Raw genomic sequence first — 23,639 nt, forward strand, 5'->3', positions numbered from 1 at the left:
AAATACAAAAAGCCAGCCATCTGGAACACACTTTGCTGCTCTGTAGGACTCTGAGTCCTGCAGGCTCACCACACTGCCAGTTTATAACCAATCCTGCACTGACTGCTTTTTTTCCCCAGTGTCTGGATTATCACCTCAATGTTCTGATGTGCTCGCAAGTCGTTATGCTGATTTTAGAATTTCTCCCCAAACGTCTGACTGCCTGGCTTTGGCCCAATACCCCATGGAATTCCTACCATGCCTCCTGCACCGCCTGGATCACATCTCGTACCCCAGGGTGCAGGTTCAGTTCCCCTAAACCATCCTTTGAATTAGGGCTGGCTTAGTCCCATTTCCTTTCTAATATAAATTCTATTATAGACACCCTCCTGTAGACGTCAGTTCTATTAACTGTCTCTGCATCCCAGGACTTCTCCCCCTGGTCCGCGGCTGAGATTCGAGCGCGTCTCAGAGCTCACCCTGCCCTTCAGAGATGCTAGAAGAAGGCATCGAAGTCATTTTCAACAGCAAAACTTCATTTTTTGTTCTTCTAACTAAACAGTTGTCCCGGATCTCTGTTAAGAGATCAGCAGTCTTCCCAAGGACATAAGACACCTGTGGGGCAGAAAAGGGGTTTCACGTTCATCTGATAAAGGGGGAGCATGCAGACCCAAGTGGAGCTCTCCCTCGCGCCAGTCATGGGGTTTGGACAACTTTTATGAAGACTTTCCTTCCTCATCATGCGAGGAAGGAATATTCCCCATTTAAAAAGGTGTACCTTCCTTCACAAGTCACAATATTAGGAGGAAGAAAAATAATTAGGTGTTTGTCTCCAAGTGTTTGCATCACATACAAGCCTGAAACTGCTGTCGAATCAGAGAGCTGGGAGGCCAACTGAAGAGGAAACAGGAAACAACAACAGTGCACTTCCCACCAGTTTCACAGACTCGTTAAAAATTCAGGCCAGAGAGGATCTGGGAGGGGAGCTGACAGGGGTGTCCTCTAACCCGGAGGCCAGAGAGCAGGCACCTCCATTGATGTGACTTCCACTAAATGGGATGTTTATTTGCATCTAGGGGTCAGGTTACTAACGGAGAGGCCAGCAACCTGGGTATTTAGTGTCATTTTGCATATCTGTCAGTGAATGAAAAGACACAAAACATCGCCCAGGGTTTAGACTTGGGGCATTTGTGATGCTTAAAGGTATGAATTATTTTTTGGAAGGGGAAGCTGGAGGAAAACATTTTTTTAAATATATTATTGAAACTCCAGTCTAATCATGAGAAAACATCAGACAGATTCCAATGGGGGGGAGCCTAGCAAGTTCCTAACCAGCCCCCTTAAAGCTGCCAGGGACATCAAAACAAGGAAAGTCTGAGCTACTGTCACAGCGGGAGACCAAGAAGCCCTGCCGGCTAACCGGCTAAATGCAACGTGCCCTGGATGGGATTCCAGCGCAGAGCAGGGACACTGGGGGAAAAGTAAGGAACTCGAAATAAACTATGGACTTCCAACAAAACAAGGAATCAATCTTGAGTCATAATTATAACCCATGTAAGGTGTTAATAACAGGGGAAGGCAGCAGGGCCACACAGGGACTCTCTAAACTATCTTAATTTTTTCATACATCAAAAACTTTTCTAAAACATTAAGTCTATTTAAAACTTAAAAAAAAAAACTATTGAGATCCAGGTCCGTGACTAAACCTTAAGCAAGGCAAACAACTTTGCTTGATACATGATAATCATAATTCTTTTAAAATATTTTTTATTTTTATGGAACAGGAAATGATCTATATTCACATCCTTTTCCTTTTAAATGTATAGTCTTAGCTAATTTTATTGAGTTTTTTTTTCTTAATTTAAGAGTAATGATTGGTCATTGTAGAAAATTAGGAAGATACAAGTAAAAAGAAAATCAGAATCACATACAGCAACTGAGACGGATCTAGTAGTGAAGGATACTTTGTAAGTTTGAATACCTGAATTCATCTTACAAAGATACAGAAAAATACAAAGAACACATAATTAATACATTTATAACATATAGCTGCTGCATCACATTTCATTACATGAAGGACCATTTATCTCTGGCCAGTGCATTATTTTGGGACATTAACATTCTTTATAATCTTTTAATGTTATTTTTGAAAACCTCACTCAGCCAAACATTCTTTCTATGAATTTTTGCATATGCCTGTAATTATTTCCTTCACATAAATACCTAGAAATGGGGCTTCTGAGTCAAAAGTGACGAATAATTTCAAGATGTTTGTAAATGTTGCCAAATCACTCTGCAAAATCCGTGCCACTGTGCACTCCAACCAGCTAAGCTGCAGAGTGTCTGGAAGGCGCCCTTCATTAACGAGATCAGCCATTCAACCAAGATACTTAAAGAAACCCTTCTATGTACCGTGTTCTTGTCTAAAAGGTTCTATCACCAAAACACAAAATAGATTACAAGAGGATTTTCAAAAGATTCTCACATTTTAAAACTATGACGTTCTGCACTAGAAAATGTTTTTGTTCCTTTCCCTTGTTCTGTTGTGAAATATTAATTCACATTGTTAAATAGAAAACAGATTAAATCGTGAAGGGAGAAATAGACAGTATGGGTGCCTACGTCTGCTCTTCTACTTCCCGTAGTAACAGGGTTTCAGTTCAAATCAGTTCATAAGCATGTTCATTTTGATAAACTGGTAAACTGAAAAACTGATCAACTGGACTCAGTGTGTCTTACATAAAATAGCAAATATAATTACTGTAGAAGGAATGCCTTTTACCACTGAATGAAGTGGGCAGGAGTATTATTTTGTTCCCTGTAAACCGGCGCCCAGGCCCTCCCCGCTGCCTAGTTCCAGTGTTATGATGGGAAATGCAGTCTCGGTTGCTATGCATCACCCCTTGTCCTCAAAGCCTGTGGGGACCCTCCTGGAAGCAGCCACCCTGCTTCCCATGTGGTCCTGGCAGGCTCAGAGGCTCTGCTGCCCCCTCACAGTTTCCTTCAGGGCTCAGGTTCTTACTGGACGAGGGACACAAGACCTCTTTCCCCACTAAATCCTGAACCCAGGCCTTCCCTAGCTGGGCTCCCGGCCTGCGCCCCCAGCAAGGCGGGCGCAGTCTCCCATGCGTGCTTCCTCTTCTGCAAAGACCCATCCTCCCCGGGAAGCAGCTTCTACTTCCCAGTCGGGCAGGAATCCCTCTGGCAAAATCTCCCTAAGCCACGACCACCTGCTGGAGTCCTGCTGAGGGGAAAACACAGAGCAAAGAGAAAACACAAAACAATGCTTCAAACTTTTTTTTCTTCCAAAAGGATCTTGTCCAGTGTAGACAGTGTCATCAGCTATCATGAGATGACCAATTTTCCAGGAATTAGCAGATTAAGGGGAAATGGAGTCTTTGAACAATTTAAGTACAAAAAATCAAAATAAAAATAAAACTCTGTGCTGGGCTTGGAGTCAAGCAGAGTGGCTGTGGCTCAGGCTCTTCACATTCCAATACGGCTGAACTGCAGACAACGCTGTATGTAAGTGAGGGGAGACTTGCGCTGCCTTCCCCTTCCAGGAATGTCCTCCTCCGCCCAGACCACCCTCCGGCCTTGGGTCTCAAGCTCCTATTGGACCCTGGCACCCCCCCTCTGTTTTTCCTCCCAAACCCAGGCTCTGCGTGCTCTCCAGGTGAGCTCAACAGATAAGCACGGGCAGGTTGGCAGTGAAAGGAAAACCCTTCAGGAGCCCCTGTGGACCACGCTCCTGCACACAACCCAGAGACGGGGCTTCTGTACAGGGAAGGCCACACCTGCTCCTAGCGAAAGCCGCTGCCACGGCAAAGCAGCAGCAGGACCCCTGGGGGCAAGTGATGAGTTAGACTGTAGACTCAGGAACGCGGTGTTCAGTTTCCTGCCGTTGCCTCACCATGAGTGCAAAGTTCCTTGCTTACCTGACAGGGCTGCAGTGAGCACGTGGGGAGTGGGATGAGGGTTTCAAGCATTTTTGAAGTAATTACTTAGGTGAGAAGGTATCTATTTACTGTAATTTTATACACAAAAGGGTTTTTTTTTTTTCCTTAAACTGAAGACCCTTCCTCTCCACATCCAACCCTCTCCTGGAGTCGGACTTGGTTAATCCATCCCTGGACCCCAACGACATACAGTTTTACGTCCGTGAGTGTACTTAGTTCGGCTCTGTCGCAGGTGTGTGAGTACTTGTCTCCTCTGCAGCGAGCAGGGCCAGGCCTCATTCCTATACCCACTCATTCAGGCCAGCAATGCCACCGGCTCTGCTGTGAGGGACCCTGCAGGGAAGTCACTGAGCTGGACACGTGCAGCAATTATAAACGAACGTGGGGGTGTCAAATCGTGCAGAAGATACCAGATTTCAGTGACAGGTCACGTAACTGGGCTTTTTGTCCCTGTGGTCCCAGCACTTGGCACAGAGAACTATGTTTGCTGAGCTGAATGAAATGAAGACTGCTTGTGTCTAAAGTCGCATTTAGCTTCAGACTCTTGTCCACTTCCTGCCAGTCCTGGAATATGTTGTTATTGCCCTGACCTGTCGGTTTACTAATATTGAAAATGGAGGATCTATGTAAAAAAAATGAGCATTGTTCTAAAAAATCATGCTGCCTTCAAAATAACGCGAGCAAGCAGTGCTCCAATTTCAGGACTAGAGTATGTTCTCGGTCTCCAAAATATAGTCATAATAGAGTCATAAAAGTAGATAAAAGGTGTAAAGAGATTATCTTGGAGTCCAGTCTTACGGTTACATGCCAGGCAACCCTGAGCTCAGACAGGTGGAGGGAAGGGCTGGGGTGGGCAGACATGGAGGATGTCGCAGTCTCCACGTGATGACGGAGCAGGCGTGTCTGTCTCAGGTACAGATTTTACTTATATGCCCCCACCCCCCCAATTAAATATTATAGATTATGGTTTCATGTTCTGTCTTGAAGTGTATTTAAATTGCCTTAAACTTATGTTCCCGTCTCTTACCAGACTTTAAAGATTTTGGTTTGGGGACCTAATCACTTACATCTCATATTAATATCCTCACTGACTTATCTGAATGAATGAATAAATCATACCTTTGATCCTGATTGAGTGCTGGCTCTATTTGAATGCCTTCGTATTAACATTTTTTTCACTTTGATCCTATTAGCCAAACTGGAGAAAATCTGTCTAATCAGTATGCCCCATTTCCCTCTGAAGAATTCAGTTTCTTTTTGGAAATTAACAGAATTAAGTCTATAAAGACCTGAGAAAGGTCCCGACATACAAACTTAGTAAACAGACATATCCCTATGACCAGTAAGCCTGCATCACTGTGTAAGCAAAGCTCTGGATCCTTTATTAAATATTTTGTTCTTAGGTCATAAACAGAATAATTAACATGATTTTTTCCATAGAAACGCTCTGTGAAATTGGGTGAGTGGCACTGCATGATTTGTGACATCTTTATTCTGTACAATCACTAAAAACTAATCTTAAACAGGCTTCATCATTTGTAAAAACTGACCCTGTAACATTTTGGCATAGTTATCTCTTCCCTTTGTCAGGAACAGAAATGATTTGAAATATTTCTAAAGGCATTTCCAAGATAAGTGCTTTTAAAAATCGCAATTGACAATTAACTGTTTATGACAAGTAGCTCATATAACCGGATGAGAGGCAAATTGTGTTTAGACAAATTTAGGAGACGACATTCTAGACCCAGCAACACCTAGAAGATCTTTTCACACATCATTCGGCTTTTTTTTTTTTATTTTATTTTTGATGGATGGATGAGCAAACTTTAAGGAGTTAATGGGCAGATAAAAGTTGAAATGGAAAAGGACAGTCATGTTAAGACAAGTTAAAAGCTCTTTCCGACACCAGCTCCTGACACTGCCTCCCCAGCCGTTTCCCCTGTGAACTTTTTGTGTTTCATTCATTTTGTTGGAACTGGAAATGGAGAGGCCAAGAAAAGCCATATCCTGCTTCACTGGCTAAAGCTCTCCCCGTAAGCGAGTGTAATGGGTTAGAAGCTAATACCAGTGACAGATCTAAGAAAAGTTACCCAGTGTCTCCAGTTCCTGGAGAGGCTCCCTGCGGCTCTGCCGCTGTTCCTTTCCCTTCACTCTCCTCTCCTCTTATCTGTGGAAGCTTCCGTGACAAACCAGGGGCACCTATTAAGAAACAAAACCCGGACTGTTAGAAGTGCGCAGAGCCTCATTAAGGGAGGGTCTAGCCGGGAACAGGCTTCAGTTACAGCTGAGTTAGCGCTGATGCTCACGTGAGCAGATAAGCTCTTACGAGAGAAATCAAATTTCCTTTAAATTTGCAAACTATTGTTTCCTTTTATTTACCCTCTGAAAAGGCATCTTTCTGTGCCTTGGTGTGAACCCTCTCAGTTCTCCGCATGCTTCTATTTTGACCATTTACTTATATCATTTTTCCACATGGTTTCTTCTGAAGCACATCAAGGAAGGGGCCACAGACAGTGAAATTCTTTCTGTCACTGAGGACAAGAAAGAGCCTTTCCTTGCCTTCATCCAAGCATAACCTTTATGATATTTTTTTCTCTTTTTCTTGGAGGCCAGTGTACGAGAGAAGTGCACGATTCGTGGGCGCACAGCTGAAAGGTCACAAACTGGAAACCCCCAAAAACCCGGCACTCGGGCCATGAACACAACATGACCAGAACATCAGTTTCCTGGGGTGGCTGAAACAAAATGCCACAAACTGGGGGATTCCAAAGACCAGAAATTTGTTCTCTCACGGTCCTGGAAGCCAGGAGTCAGAGACCAAGCGCGGTGCTGGTGGGGCTGGTTCCCTCTGGAGGCTGGGAGGAGAATGTGCTGTGGGCCCTCCCCTAGCTGGCCATCCCTGGGGTTCCCTGGCTTGCAGATGCATCACTCCCACCTTTGCCTCTGGTTACGTCCCCACCCCACCCCCGTGCCCTCTCCTCTTCTCACAAGGACACCAGCCATTTTGGATGAAGGCCCACTCCAATGGTGGACCTTACCCTGATTACATCTGCAAAGACTGTTTCCAAATTAGGTCATGTTCAAAGGTACAGGGGTTAGGACTGCAATGTGTCATTCTGGGGAGGAGAATCACAATCCAGCCCATAACGATCAGTGTCCTAGACACCCTCTCACCCTCCCTTCTGGTCACCAACTCTCTCCCCACCCAGGGTGACCACCATTCTGACTTCTGACAGCCTTAACTTGTCTGTTGAGCTTTATTTAACTGATACGTATCAACTCTTTGGCTGTGATATGATTTTGAAGGGTGGTCTCCAAATGTTAGTCCTCACTCAAGAGTCTCTGAACTGGTCCCACTGTTAATATTCCAGGCTAGCAATCACTGACATAAAAGCATAGCTTTACAAGTCAGTTAGCCTATCATAAAATTATTATGCAATTATTATGGAAGAGAAGTGACATGTTGCCTCCAAATATGGGACCTGGACGTATTGAGCACTGTAAGCTGAAGGAGTCTGAGGAACTGACCTTCCTCCACCCTTCTCTTCTGAAACAAGGCCTAAGGCCCCCGTGTGAGAGGCACCCTCCCTACGCCCAGAGCAAAGGAGCACCCTGCTCCAAGAGGGAGGGGTGCCAAGCAGAAGCCCTGTGAACAGGCCTCCGTAAGTCTCTCCTGTTTACCACCCTCACCTAGTGCCCCACATCCCGGCCTGTCCTTCCGGGTTGTCCACCCCTCCGCAGACTTAGCATAAAAACAGCCACACTGAACCCTCTGTTTGTGTCTTCATTGCGTTATGAAGGCTCCTGTGTCACGTTAACTTATATTAAATAAACATGTATGCTTTTCTACTGTTCACCTGTCTTGTCAGTCTAATTTCAGACCAAGCCACGGGCCCTAAAAGGGCCCAGGAAACCTTTATTCTTCCTTGCAGAAGAAAGCCAAGTGAGTTTGCTTATTGCAGATTTATTGTTCATTGCTTATTTGTTAAAGCATTGATTCCATCGCAGGGGTAACACTTTAAACAAACGCATCAGATACATGCAGTCGGCTCGCCACCATTTGTAGTAGCAGGTGTGCAGGAAACCCACGCACCTGTCTGTGTGTCTCGGTGACTCCTCTCATTTCTTATTTTAAGTTAGTGTCCCACCAGGGTAGTAGCTGACTTTATGCTTTGGGGAGTTGGGTCTGGGGAGCTATGAGGTGAGGACCCAGGGGAGGGGCTGTGGGTTTCTCGGCTCACCGCCCTGCTGAGATGTCCGTGGGCCTCTGACTACAGGCTCTTCAACCCCCTCAGGCCATGAACTGGCTCAGCTCTCGAAACTACCTCCTGTACTTCTGAGATCTCTGAGCACCTTCCTGCTACTTCCAGGCTGTGTGTGGCCCTAGAAACACTGAGGCCATTTCTTTGCTCCCGTCGCCCTTGGGCTTTGCAGCTCCGGGGGAAGGGAGATACAGATCCTGCTCTGATCGCATCCCCTTCCGCTCGGGACAGTCTACCCGGCCCAGGAAAATCTTTTTTTTTTTTTTTTTAAGTGAGGGGAGGGTGGTCTCTATCTTGATTATTCTCCCAACAATATTGTCGAAGCCTTGATTTTTCTAAATTCCCTCGAAGATTTTTTTCAAGGCTATCCCTGTTTTAAAACAATGAACACAAAATGGACAACCTGGTTGTATAACTTTGGACAAGTTATTTATTCTAATCAAAGACTGTCCTTGACTACCAAGAGGGGATAAGAACAGTGTCACTTCATAGAGTTTAGGGAGGGGGGTTAGATTATCGGAGCTCATCCATAGAAACACTTGCAATGCAACTATGCCTGGCAGATCCAGAGACTATGATGTCAGTTATTACCAATTTATTTATTAACAGCATAAATGGAGAGGGTAAAACAACATAATAGAATTCAATTTGCAAAATAAGAACAAATAGTTATTTCCTAAACTTATAAAAGTCATTCTAAACCCAATAACTGGATGGTTGAAATGAAGAACTCTATTGAGTCGCCAGCAATGGAAATGTTAATTATGCTCTATTAGCTTCAATAATGGTAGCTCATGGCACTGTGAGAGTTTGCACATTTGCACGCATCTTGGACAAAGGATTCCCTTCCTGGAGGTCAAAACAAATCTACAAGCAAAAACAGTTCTTTCCAGTAAAGTAAAGCCATTCAGAAAAGATAGAGTGAAGGCATACATCATCTCATCTAAAAATACGGACAGAGAGACAACGGCACGATGGAAACTACAGTTAACACTTCAAGTGACCACAGAACTAGCCGGCGCTGGGGAAGCCATGGGTTGTCAGCACAACAGTCAGTCCTCACTGGCTGAACCAACACAAGCCAGGAAGTAGTCACTTCTCAAATGGTTTTCTAATTTATCACTTTCAGTGGCGTCAAATACACTACAATTAAGCCTTAAGTAGCACGTTAATGACACAGGTCTCACTGAATCTGCAGATCACTTTCACAGTCAACACTGTGTTTAGAGTGCCATACACTCAGTAGGGGAGAGTAAATAGTAAATGAATGATACTGATACCTAAGGTATCAGGTGTCTGACAGGTTGACAGTTGTCTCGGTGGGAATGCATGGAAACCCAACTGGTATCTATCCCACCTGGCAAGTTGTGCTCATCAACAAGCTGAGAGGTGCTTTTGAAAGAGAGAATTAGTGACTAGCTGTCCTTCCTCCACATTAAAAGGAGAGGGGGAAATGTAACCAAAATGCAGCAGGAGTGATTTAAATTGTATGGGAGAGACAAGGAATTCATGGACAGCGGGAGTTTTGAACACAGGCAGGTACTAGCAAAGGCAATTGTAGGACCTTCTTTAAAGATATTTAAAAAATCAAAGACATAATCGGTGCAGATTCAGGTACACTGGTGCTTCAAATTAAGATACAGGGATTAAAGTGAACAAATTAGGGTGAACCAGGTAACCTAGGATTCTTTAAGATGGTTTTTATCCCAGTGAACTGCAATGATTTTAAGAATGCAAATATTGAGAAAGTCAGACTTACCTCAAACTTTCTGCAAATTTTAGGAACTTGATTCCAAATATAAGTATTGCAGCTACTTTTTTTTAACAGCTACTTTCTATGTAGGAAGTCACTACTCGAAAATAATTTGGTGGCTATCACAGAGACTAGCCATAGAAAAATTATCTAAAACTTCCAATCTGACCATTAATTTATCACATGTCCTGTGCTACAAATCATAAAGTACCCAGAAAGTGCCTTCCTAATGAGTGACTTAAACAAGAAAGTTCTAGTTTATTGTCTTTTTTTGTTATGATCAAATGTTTGTTAAAATAGAATTCAATGCAGCAATGAACATAGTGTAGAATAATATTTAATGGACTGGGAAAGGTTTATGATATATTGGTCTTTAAAAAAAAGGAGATCACCTAACTATGTTAGCTACCATTTAAAAAGTTTTTTAAAAATGTGTTTATAAGCACAAGAAAAATACAAGAATAAAAGAATATAAACTAATACATTGCCAATATTTCTCAGTGGTAGAATTAAAGGTGACTTTTCTTTCTCTTCTGTTTTCTAAACTTTCTGCAATGAATACGCATTATTTTATAATGAGAAACAAAAGCTATTCTAAAAATAAAGAACATTGTGTCTCAATGGTAAAGAATAGATTAACATTCCCACAAAGAAAATGCTATCGTGGAGCAGAAAACACTACAGGATGAGTCTACGGGCATCCTCTCATCCCCTGGGCCTCTCCTCCAGCCTGGGGTTAGGCAGGTAGGTTCACAAGGACAGGACGGAGCGGAGAGGTGATAACATCTATTCAAAAATATCAGCTGGCCAAACCAAATGCTGCAGAAATAGCCTGGCATTTTAGGGTATGATGAGTCATTTGGGTGGGAACTTGCTCTGGTGAAATAGAGCTACCCTCACGAAAACTATGCCTCTACACCCAAACTCAAATGCGTCCAACATGCCTTATACTGTGGCTGAACTTGACCCGTGTGTACTCCAGTAATGAGGCGTTTGGAAAGTTTGGATAAAGGATGAGCCAAAATCTTTCCCCACATTACAAACGAATTACAGGGCTTGTGTTTAAAATACACAAAAGCCTTTTCAAACAACATCACATTCTAATTTATTAAAGCAAATTCTTTCTAGACCTACTTAAATTATATGAACTTTGCAGTAATAAATTGTGTTTTTCCATTCAAATATAATATAGTTTTTTAATAGGCAGTAATATACCTAAAACTTCCACACTGGAATCAGAGCGTGACCACACAGAGGACTGAAAGAGGTGTCAGATGCGGCTAAAGCTCTTTAAAGAGCACCAGCCTAGGGAATCAAGCCTCTGCATGTGCGCTTTGTAGAACAGAGACTAACTGTCGATATTTGTTTTAAACTATGTGTTGCAGAACAGACTGGATGTGACCAAGGTCTCTTGCCTGGGCTTGGAAAAGGGACCACCGCTTTATCCTTGGAAGCATCAGCCTGTGGTGGAAACCCCGGGATGACGGAAGTTCCCGAGGAAACCCCAGGTTTCTTTGAGGGAATGCAGGGGTGCTTGTTCCATCACCCCGTGTGGTCTCGGGAGGCTGCAGCTCCTTAGAGAAGCCTAACGGCCAACAGTCTGACCTCCAGAGCAGCAGCGCTCTCCAGGGGTGGTCCCCTCCCCCAACAGCACCACCTGCACCTGTGAAGGACAGATCTGGGGACCCAGCTCACACCTGCCAAATCAGAAACTCCGGGGTGAGGCTCGGCAAGCCGTTTAACAAGCCTCCCAGTGGCTCCAGTGCCGGCTCTCGCTCCGCCGCTGTGGACGTCCAGTCACCAAGGGCGGCGTTAAGCGAGACGGCTGTGGAGGTTATTGGTGATGAGCGCTCTTCCCCACACACTCCCCGAGCTCTCCCGGGGCCTGCAGCGGAACTGTACTTGCCTCATCCTGGAAGTCAGGTGTGGCCCTGTGATTTGCTTTGGCCAATAAACTGTGAGCAGAACGCCACGTTCCATGTGCGAGGTGACAGCTACAGCATGGCCGGGGCCCTGGGGGGACGTGGAGCAGAGCCCCAGCTGCCCCCTGAGGGACGTGTCACACGAGCAAAAGTAAACCGTTCCTTCGTTAAGCCACTGATCTTTGGGAGCTGCGTGTTGCCACACTTAACCTCGCCTACCCTGACTGATAGGAGAGATCCAAGGACCATGTGCTACTGCCCAGGACATCCCACCAGCGTGGCTGATAAGGCTACATACATCTCAGGCACAGTTCCATCACCAGCCTAGAACAGAGCATCCCTGGGCTTCCCAAGAGAGGGAAAAAAAAAAAGGGAGAGAAGAACAAAGACAAGTAAACTGGAAGAGGGAAACTGTACATTCAAAGACTTAAAATATTGTGGTTCTAGTAACCATAGGTCACAGCGGGGACAACAGGTAACTGCAGACACTGTGGACGCGTGAATCTCAAACACCAAGCACGGCAGAGCCCTTCAGCAAAAGGCATGGATGAGAGACTTTTCCACTGGTGTCATCAAAATGTGAACCCCCAGTGCCAGCTTGGAAGAAAGAACAGAGAAGAAGGAAGGAGGCAACAGGACAGACTGAGGATTCACATCAGGATCAGAAATGACGGAGTTAAGCTATGATTGACGATGTTACCTGGAACGAGGCGTGTTGCTCTCTGCTACAAGAGCAAAATGAAGGCTCATGAGCACGGGAAAGAGAAATGCAGAAAGCTACATTTGTGCACGTCTGATTTGTGCTGCGATGTTTTAAATCTAGTAAAGGCAACAAGAAATAAACACACTCAGAGTGTGGGACACGACAAGAGACAGTCACAGGGCAATGGGGCAGAGGAGTCTAGGGACATGGAGCCGCCTTACAAAGGGTGGCTCTGGAAGGCTTTTTTGGGAAGTGACTTTCCCACTTTTTGAGCTTCTGAGCTGAGTCCTGGCGATGGGAAGGAGCCAGGGCTTGGCAGGTCTGGGGACAGCGACATCCTGGCAAAGGAAAGAGCAAATGCAGAGGCCTAGAGGCAGGTGTCAGTGTCAAGGGACACAGAGAGCATCTCTGCATCTTCGAGGCCAGAAGGCGTTCTCACCCTGGACGCCCCGGAGAATCACGCCCTGTGGGAAATGACTTGAGTGACACGTCCTCAGTTCTCTCAAGTGTGTACCATTCTAGGTGCACAGCAGAGTCATTATGCACAGTGCATGCTTCAGGAACCAGGGCTCATTCTCTCACAGAGCCTCAACTGAGAAGGGCTGGCTGGAGGATGGGCTGTTGGGAGGAGACTTAGATGAAGACAGCAAGGTAGGTGGTGGGTTTTACTGTGTGCACAGTGGCCGGTCCTGGAGGGTTTTAAGCACTGGAATGCTACAGCCCAACTCACTTTTGTGTAAGGTCACTAGCTGCTGTTTGGAGAACGGACTATGGAAAGTCAAAAGAAAAGACTTACTCCACATGAGAGACGGCAAGACGAAGCCAGCTGGAGCGGGACAGGATGAGAGTCAAATCCAGAATATAACTGCAATGTAGAGCCATTCTGGAGGGACATTCTCTCTCCCCCTTGACCATGAAGTTCACTCCTGCCCCACATGGCCTTCCTCTCCTCTAAAGAGCCGTGCATGATCTGAGTTGTCCCAGTTGGCATGCATCACCGCTGCCAAACTTTACGATGATTCCACGCACGCATTGCCTTTGACATGTGTATCTTTAAATTGCCACGTGGTAAGGACTAAGGTCCTATAACTCTGTCTGCACTGACAATGCGCCTACTGTAAGGTTTTAGAATTTGGGAAGTATTCATATCACACCTGCAAAATGAATGGTTTTCCAAAAAACAAAAGTTGGCACTTAGAGGGTTAATCTCAAGTTATTTGGAAAATTCTCAAAGGTGAAACATCTCATTCCTGCACAACACTGGACAAAGAGAGAATTACCATTCTTGCCTGTGGACTATGGTTTCCAAAGAGCTAAAAAAGAATTTTCCTATTCTCAGATTTCACGCAGCATAAACAGTTGATCCTAATCCATTTGTTGTCAGGATAAAGGGACCTTGCTAGAGTCATGACAGTGTATATGACCTCACACGGCCAGACGGTGAGACTGCAGAGGGACCAGCTAGAGATCTGGGGCTGTTTAGTTCACAGCAGAACGTAATGTGAAGGAGGAACACGCGTCCTGCCCGTGTCCTGATGTTGAAGAGGCTCTCTGGTAGGAGAGGACTTAGATACTCTAAATGGCCCCAAGGAGTCTTGCTAGGAATAAAAATCAGGTATTTCAGGGAGATGAGTATTTACTTAAGATGAAGGAGAGCGTTACAACATTCGGAACTCTCCAACGACAGAATGGACGACCTGCGAAGGTACTGAGTCCTCTTTCACTTGAGGCATTCAAGAAGTGGCATAAATATTTACCAGGAAGCCTACAGGCGATCCCAAACACTGCAGGGTTGGAGCTGGCGTCTTTCAACCTGGGATTCTTTGATTCTATTGTAACAGCGAAAATATACAGAGTTTCAGCCACATGCCACATCCTGGCCTGAGCATTTTACACATATTACCTCAGTTCACTGTCACAACAACTACTATTACACCCGTGATTAAAGACGAGAAAACTGAGGCACAGAGACATTGAATAACTTGCCTTAGTCCTCACCGTTAGTAAGAGCTTGATATCAGATGTTCTTTCCGAGCCCAGATTTTCAGTTTGCCTCTCATAATCCTATGACAGGTGTGAGTCCAAACTGGGAAGGAGCTTGCCTGGAAAGTGCGTAAGGGGTAGACAAAGGGACGGTCTTAGGAAGGGTGTGCCAAGGAGATGTCACCTTGAACCGATGGCACAGACATTCGCAAACTTCAAAGACCAGAACGAGGCTCTCATACTCCTGTTTGATAAGCAGAGCGCAGATCAGTAAACACACTGCTTCAGAGTGTGACCCAGATTCGATTTTGTGAATATGAAAACTGTGTATTTTAATTCTCCCTATAAATCAAGTTTCTTGAACCATTAAGACGAATCTTTGAAGTTTAATGGCCCAGGAAAGAAAAGAGAAGGTACCTCCTAAAACTAAGACAGGACACTGGGTTTAGAGAGAAGTGGGACACAGTGCAGGAGGGGTAACTACCAGATAGAAAGCGGAGGAGCGGGGGAAATAGAGGAAGGAGGCAAGAAGCCCCGTGCAGGTTCGACACAGGATCGACCGTGGGGGAGTGAGGTGGAAACACCCTCGGCTTGTCGAGACGGCTGCTGAAGGCAAAGGCCTCCTGCCCTGACCCCAACTCTGGACTCTGGAGGAGGACATTGTAACCGATGTCCCCGCACTGGCACAGGGGCAAGGGGAGGGCGCTCATGGGGACCCAGAGGTTACCGAACATTCCCAGAGGGGGACAGGAAAGCAACTGAGTCAAGAGCCAGACGGTCAGTAAGGAAGTTTCTGTCATGATGGTGAGATTGTCCCCAGGAGCCAAAGGGTGGAAGGCCCAACCCTGAGGCCAGTTCGAGGGCCCAGAGCTGACAGACACCCACAAGAGCAAGAAGGTAACTGATGGGGGTTTTGAACACCCTGGTCATGGTGGATGCCAACAGGAACACGCTGACCAGAAGCGGTGCAGCGAGCTTGGGAATGACCCGCGCGGCAGGCGGCAGCCCGGGTGTGGCCTGGAGGGTTCAAGGACGCCGGGCGAGCCTGAGGCTCATCTCACGTCCATGAGGACACGCAGTTGTTCTCTCTACGCAAATGCTGGTGTTGGTGAGAAGCATCATGGAGATCCACTAAGACAGTAACCGTAGCATTTTTTAAATTAAATTAAAAAGACAGATCTGAGCATCTGGACAAAAGACACCGAGTTCACCAACATGAAGCTAATTCAAAATCAAGACAAGGTTCACTTTCATCAGCCATTTTACATGTTTTCCCTTCACCAACCGGCACGAATGCAAGTTTGGTTCAACAGCGGATAAGTAAAGAACTATGACATGTGGTTTCTTCCCCCCACATCCCAATTTTCTGAGAGTTAAATTGCCCCCTCTAAACACACAATGAAAGAAATAAAGTTAAGCGTCTTGAACTATTTGTACAAGAGGTTTTATAAATGCATTTAATCTACTTGGGAGACATTTCTTATTGTTCCATTGAAGCGATGATAACTGGAAAAAAACCAAACCAGCATCATTGTCCACCGACAGCTCCAGGATGTGCAGGCCCCATGACTGGACAGCCCCTCACTGGGAAGCTGCATCAAAGGTAATTTTCAGCTCCTGATGCTTCTGACTTCTAACATTTGCCAAATGCATTCTCCACTAGACCCTGCAGAGTTGCCCAGCAATTCCATTTAGGATGTATCACTAACTGTCTGTAAGCCCACATACAGCACTGAAAGTGTGCAGCTACAATAAAGACAGCATTATTTTAATCCTGTAGTTAACTACTGCTTGTATTTTGCTGCCTCATTTCAAATTATCGCACTTGCTAGAAAATCGTACACATAGCAATGTAAAAAAATTTTGAAATATGAACCATCTATAAATGGATTTTAAGCATATAAAAAGGTATTTTTAGCACTGTTTTCTTAGGTCAGTCTCCCAAGGCAAAAGAAACAGATGTGAAAATAAACAAATGGGATCTAATCAAACTTATAAGCTTTTGTACAGCAAAGGAAATCATAAACAAAATGAAAAGACAACCTATGGAATAGGAGAAAATATTTGCAAACGATGCAACCAACAAGGGCTTAATTTCCAAAATATACAAACAGATCAATAAAAAAATAATAATAATAACTCAATCAAAAAATGGGCAGAAGTCCTAAATAGACATTTCTCCAAGGAAGATATACAGATGGCCAACAGACACATGAAAAGATGCTCAACATCACTAATTATTAGAGAAATGCAAATCCAAACTACAGTGAGGTACCACCTCACAACAGTCAGAATGGTCATCATCAAAAAACTTATAAATAAGAAATGCTGGAGAGAGTGTGGAGAAAAGGGAACCCTCCTACACTGTTAGTGGGAATGTAAATTGGTGCAGTCACTATGGAGAACAATATGGAGGGTACTTAAAATACTAAAAATAGAGCTACCATATGATCCAGTAATCCCATTCCTGGGCATATATCCAGAAAAGACAAAAAACTCTAATTTGAAAAGATATATGCACCCCAACATTCATAGCAGTACTATTTATAATAACCAAGATGTGGAAGCAACCTAAATGTCCATCGGCAGGTGAATGAATAAAGATAATGTGATACATATATATAATGGAATATTACTCAGCCATAAAAAAGAATGACATTTTGCCATTGGCAACAACACGGATGGGCCTAGAGATTATCATACTAAGTAAGTCAGAGAGAGACAAATATGATATGATGTCACTTATTTGTGGAATCTAAGAAAGGATACAAATGAACTTATTTACAAACAGAAACAGACATAGACATGGTTACGAAAGGGGAAGGTGGGGGAGGGATAAATTAGGAGTTTGGGTTAACAGACACACATTAGTATATGTAAAATAGATAAATAATAAGGACCTGCTGTATAGCACAGGGAGCTGTATTCCATATCTTGTAGTAACCTACAATGGAAAAGAATCTGAAAAAGAACATACATATATATTTGAATCACTTTGCTGTACACCTGAAACTAACAGAATATTGTAAATCAACTATACATTAATGGAAAAAAATCTTTTTAAAAAGGTGATTTTTTTGGTCATACTGAGAAATAATATATATAATTTACACAGTTTATAAAATTTGGGGAACACTAATATGATGAAAAGGAAAGAGATACATGAAATATGAGTTAAATCTTTATTGTAAACTAGGTCTCTTTTTTTAATTTCACTTTAATTCAATTTGATTCAAAAGTGTAGCATTGTTGCAAAATAATATCTAATGCAGGAGACTTCCTGTCTAGTGCTACCTAAGTACCTGCATGAGGAACTAGTGTTTTACATTAGTGGGAAAACATTAATATAAAGTCATTAACTAACTAAATATGAATAAATAAAAGAATGTTTCAGACAGCAAATTTAAGACAATCTATATGGTAAAACTTTATTGACTATGTTTGGAAAAGTAGAAAACGAGATTCCAGACTTGGGGCGTATGCCAGTTACGCCAACTGAGAAGAATGAGTGTCTCCAACCCTGTTTGCTTCTTGCAGGGAGACTAGACTTCACAATGTAAAAGGCAGAACAAATGTTGGCGAGAGGAAGTGAAACCTCAAGTAAGTAGGTGAAGGCACTGAAAAGTAGCATCCAGGTACTCCAGGTGAGTGTGTTATCATTCTGATTAAATTAATTAGAAACAAAATCTCCAGATCACGGCTATCATCTCTGAGGAAACATGGATACTGGAGAAAGAAAGGAAAGTGAACGCCATTAATATAAACAAGTGAGCTAAGTATCAGCGCTCACAACGGAGTATGAAAAGAATTGTACAGATTGTACATAAAGCATTTAGACGCTTTTTTAATATACTTTTCCTAGAAGGACATATCAACGGAGTGTGACCATCACAATATAAGTATTTTTAAGCAACTGTTCTGGAAAGCTCTAATGTGGCTTTGACCTGAACAACAAGGAGGGGTGTGTTTTCAGCCAGTGGGATGACAGACGGTTCTTAAATTCTGCAGAACAATCAGCTGCTCCCGACCTAAGTAATGTTTATAGGGGGAAGCTGAAGAGCTCTTTTCTCTTTATCTCATGAGCATTTTGTGTCTTACTAATCACTTTTTCATACTGAAAAGAAAAGAGGATCTCCTCGCAGTTATTTGGATGACGGAACTTCTTTATGACAGAATGTGGAGCCTCGTGCATGCCTTAAACAGCCGTCCCACTATACACACAGTCCTGCATTCGTATTTTGACATTCTTGCTATGGTTGATAGAAATCCCTGTTTCAAGAAGGTTTGTTCTTTCTTTTGAAAATGCTTGCTGAGTTAACAGTGGTTACTTTACACAATTTTCTCAAAAAAAATCACTGGAGTCCAGTTGGCCAAGGACCTAGGATGCTGAGTATTGGATTGGACAACCTCACAGGTATTAAAGAGACAGAACAACCGTTCAGGGTAGAAACATGAGTTGGGCGCTGAGGTCCACAATGATGTGAGGGCATGTTCAAGAGTTTGGCCATCAAAAATGGAAAAATAAGGGACCTGAGGGTATAACCTGAGGGCAGGAACCTCGAAGGAAGAACTTCATGTTTTGAACGTGAAGCCACGGTCAACGCAGCAACGGTGTGCTCGTTTCTTAGGGATGCTGTAGCAAATCACCGCAAATTGAGTGGCTTCAAGCAACACAAAAACTTATTCATTTACAGTTCTGGAGCCCAGCAGTTCAAAACGAGCCTTCGGGGCTACCCTGCTCACCCCTGCAGAGGCTCCAGGGCAGGTCCCCCCGGCTCGCCTCCAGTTTCTGGCGTCCACTTGTTTTGCAACCTCCTAACTCCAATCTCTACCTCCATGGTCATTATCGCCTTCTCCAGTTCTGTCTGGATGTGTCATCAAACGTCCCTCTGCCTCTTTTTCGTAAGGATAAATGTGACTGCATTTGGGGTTTACCTGGATTACTCAGAATTATCTCACTCAAGATCTAACTTAATCACATCTGCAAAGCCTTCTCTCCCTGTCTCTGTCTCTCTCTGTCTCTGTCTCTGTCTCCTTCACCATATAAGGTAACATTCACAGGATCCAGAGGTTAGGTTGTGGCCATCTTCCGGGGAGCCTTTGTTCAGTCCTCTGCAGAGGCTACAGTGGATGTGGCAGGAGACTTCCTGGGGAAGAGCCGGGACTCACTCAGACCAGGGGGCAGTGCCAGTGTTTGTAAACAGAGTTTCATGGGCGCGTGGCCATGCAAGTTGTTTATGTGTCACCTCTGGTGGCTTTCCTGCTACAAGGGCAGAACTGAGCAGCTGAGACAGTAGCCGTATGGTCCTCAAAGCTGAAACTGTTTACTATTTGTGCCCTTTTCAGAAAAAGTTTGCCAGTCCCTGGGTTAGACCAAGAACGGGATGGAACGGTCCGAGGCAGGTGACGGGGTTTTCAACTACAATTCATCAGGTGTCGTGTGTGTGTAAAGTCAGTGGAAGGAAAAAATCTACAAAATGCCATTGGATCTTACAATTAGACCTTGATAGTTTGGGGTCAAATATTTTATTAAAATGGTGAATGTAGAAAATAGATATTAGGAAAAAAATGCCAAGAAAGTGGATGTTCATGAAGTATTCTGCTATTTGCTTAAGAAAATATATTAGTTATCCCATATATTTATATATATACAAATATATATTTAGTAATTGCCCATTTGTTGGTAAAATACACTTGCTTGAAACTATTTTTCAATAAGACTGTGTATGCAATTAAAGGAAGAAATTAGAATCAGAGTATAACAGTGTAGTGGGATAAAAATAAAGGTAGGCTTGTGATTTTATCAAAGTCAAGAAAGTCTTGAAAATGTAGACAAAGAGGGGAAGGAGAGCCTGAAGGAATAAGAAGGGGCGAGGAAAGACAGTGAGGGGTGCCCCAGCCGCAAGAGAGCTGGGAGGCGGCAGCCAAGGCCTGGGGACCAGGTCCAGGTGACCAGCTCGGCAGACGCCCCACTGATTTCCAGGGCACCAAGGAGGAGGGAACGGGCAGAGACACCCAGAATCCTGGAGGTACAGATTTGAGCAGAAAAGGGGTTTTGAAACTTTATAACAAACGGAATGTATCTAGTCCTAGATCTTAGAAACGCGGGGCTGCGTATAGGATCCTGGTCGGATCCTGATTAAACTGAGACCATAGAGGACTGGGTGAGACATTTTATCCGAAAGCAAAGAGGAGGACGGTCAGCTGAGTGTAAGGAAGTCAAGCCTGGGCCTTGGCCGTGGAAAATCTGTTCAACAGCTGTTGTAGGGGAAGCGTGTCGGGATTTCACGAGAGGCCACAGAAGGGTTTAAACTTCACTCGCAACCGCAGATTTGACCCAGTCAGTAGGGAGGTGGGGTGTGTGTGTCTGTGTTTCTGTGTCTGTGTGTGTGTGTTTGTGAGAGAGAGAGAGAGAATTAGGGGAAGACATACAGAGAGTCAGACAGAGACAGATGGAGCCTGCGAGGGAGAAAGATTCTCCAACCGTGCTCTATATCCTGGCCCAGTTGTTGCTGGAGAGGTGGAGGGAGGGCGTCCCCAGGGCACCGCCTACCACAGCAGGCACGTGGCCGAAACATAAGGGCAGGAAGGATTCTCAGAGCTAGGACAGCGTCAGTGACCGCTGCCATGTGGGTAAAGCAGAAGGGGGCAGGTGCCCGGGAAAAGAGGAGGGTGTCAGAGAGGCCATCTTTTTGTTCATTCTCGTATCTTTGGTGACTAGGTCAGATCCAGGCACATGGCAGGTGCTCAAACACTGGAGGACTGGGTTAGTGAAAAAGTCAATTTTTGAAAGCCTGCAGCGTTCGCAGCACAACCATCTGAGCAACCCCCCAGTGGTATTACTGTCAGCACGCTACCCACCACCCTTATCACCAACAGACGATGCGAACGCTGGACCAGAGGGGTGATGGAATTCGCCAGAATAGCCGTGGGTGAGGGAGGGGCAGAGCTGGGATTCCACCCGGGCCCACCCGACCCTCCGGCTTCCCCACACCTGGGCTTCCTCTGATAAACCCTCCGAGAAGGCTACACGCGCGGAGCTGGGAGTGTGAGGGGGGAGAGCTTCGGTGGTTTCGTGTTGGTTGAAGCTCTGAGTGTGCGACTTCTGTGAAAAGCAGTGCCGTTCACACAGATCCCTCACGCGTTCTGCCCACTGTACAGAGTCTGCTTGTTCAGACTCCCTGGCAAGCGGAGGCCCCAGGTGCTGAGGCCCGGGCTGCCGGGGGCGACAGAGTGTGAACAAAGGGAGGACAGAAGGAGGCATCCAGAGCGGGGGAGCGGGGAGCCGTGGAAACAGAGGCTCACAAAGAAGCATCCACGGGGCTGGGCAGAAAGAGAGGCTCTCGTGGACGCAGATGGAGGGGACCTGCGGCCGGTGAAGCCAGCCAGCCCTGGGGCGTCGGGGCAGATGAGAGGCAGAACGTCAGGGTGCCGAAGGCTCTGCCCCCTGACCCAGGCCCCTTCCTGGGTCCTCGTTCTCACCAGCAGATTGGAAGAGGGATCCAGAGGGTGGCGGAGGCGGTTTGGACAGAACTAAGTGGAGCTTCTCTCTGTGCGATCACGCGATCTTCCTGTGACAGCTTCCTTCCACCTCATGGCTGCTTCCCCTGCCGCCAGCAGGCTCCGTCTCTGAACGGCGCTCGCACGCACCTGTCTTACCTCCCTGCTGCATCTGCCCTCACGGTGTGCCACGGTGACTCTGACAAAAATGATCCGGGCTTCCCCGACACTTTCTCTTTGTCATAAAGAGCAACTGATTTGGGGACAGTGACAGTTTACCCTCCGCGGGCTCATTTAGGGAAAGCTCATAGCATTTCCAGAGGTTGGGTTTCCAGAAGTGTAATTTCCTGGCCCGTAGGGCCTTCCCTCGTCTGTCCGACCTGAGTTGCTTCAACATCTCCAATTATACTGCTGGGCTGAGCCCCAGGGCCTTCTCTTGCCACACCCACAGGTCTTGCAACATGTCTGCATCACACCAGCCTTCACGGCACTCACCTACGTCCACTTCAAACCTCGCCCACCTTCCGCTGGTCCCTGCTTTCAGGATTTCCCCACTTTTGATCCAGGAGAACTTTGGAGACAACTCAGTAAAGCAGGAAGTTTTATATATGCTGTTCCAGTCCTCTGTGGCCACTGAAGATCGCAAGTCAGCTACACTCCCAAGGAAAAGGTGGAGGAACAAACCAATTAGCGTCCACATCCCCATCACCCCCCGCTCTGCGCACGCCGCTGAGTGTCACACACTTCAGAGTCCCGAGTGGAGGAGCGGGAGAAACAGTATCCAGATCACAAATCAGTCAACCCAGAGGCTTTTCAAGTGAATCAAAAGGGCCTGAGCCGTTTTCTTCTCCAGGTCTCCCTGCCCTCCCGCACTTTCAAGCAGCCCCCACTATCTCCACAAACAAAAATAATAAGGGCACTCAGGTCCTTCAAACAAAGCAAACTATGATCCGTCTGTGTCTGCAGCATCAACAGATGAATGGTGCTCCCCAGACTCGAGGTACAAGGCCAGCTCTGCCTGGGGATCTTAACACTGCTATTGCTAAGGACTAGCCCAGTGCAGAAACGTGTTTTTCCTGTAGCACCTGGAGCTACAAAGGTCCAGAGAGAACAGAAAAAACAGGTTGTCTTGGGTCTGTCTTTGAAATTCATTTTCCCTCCTTAATAGGGACCTGTCAATCAAACTCCTAAACCAAAAAAAAAAAAAAAAAATGGCCTTTCTCACTGAAAAGCAACTGAGGGAGATGCTGGCATCCCACATGGGCAGAAGCCAGTGTTTTACGCGCTCCAAGAAAGCAGAAACGCCTGATTGGTGCTGCAGGACTTCTTTTGAGGAAATTCAGATTGTGTAAATCAATCAGCAATACAAATCATGTCTAACTTAGGTGCCTCTTCCGCCCTGGGCCTGCCTGTCACTCAACCCTAGAATCTAACTGAACCCCGGTTCCGCTTAAGCTGTGCTCCTAGAAGTTCCTATTTCAGACGCAGCAGAAGGCTTCATTCCAACCCTTCTGTGCATGAGGGAAACACCCTCCTGTTTCTTTTCTTCGTCCCCTGCTCCCAATCAGCCTTCCTTTC

Source organism: Camelus ferus, chromosome 14, assembly GCF_009834535.1.
Source record: "Camelus ferus isolate YT-003-E chromosome 14, BCGSAC_Cfer_1.0, whole genome shotgun sequence".
Taxonomy (NCBI): Eukaryota; Metazoa; Chordata; class Mammalia; order Artiodactyla; family Camelidae; genus Camelus; species Camelus ferus.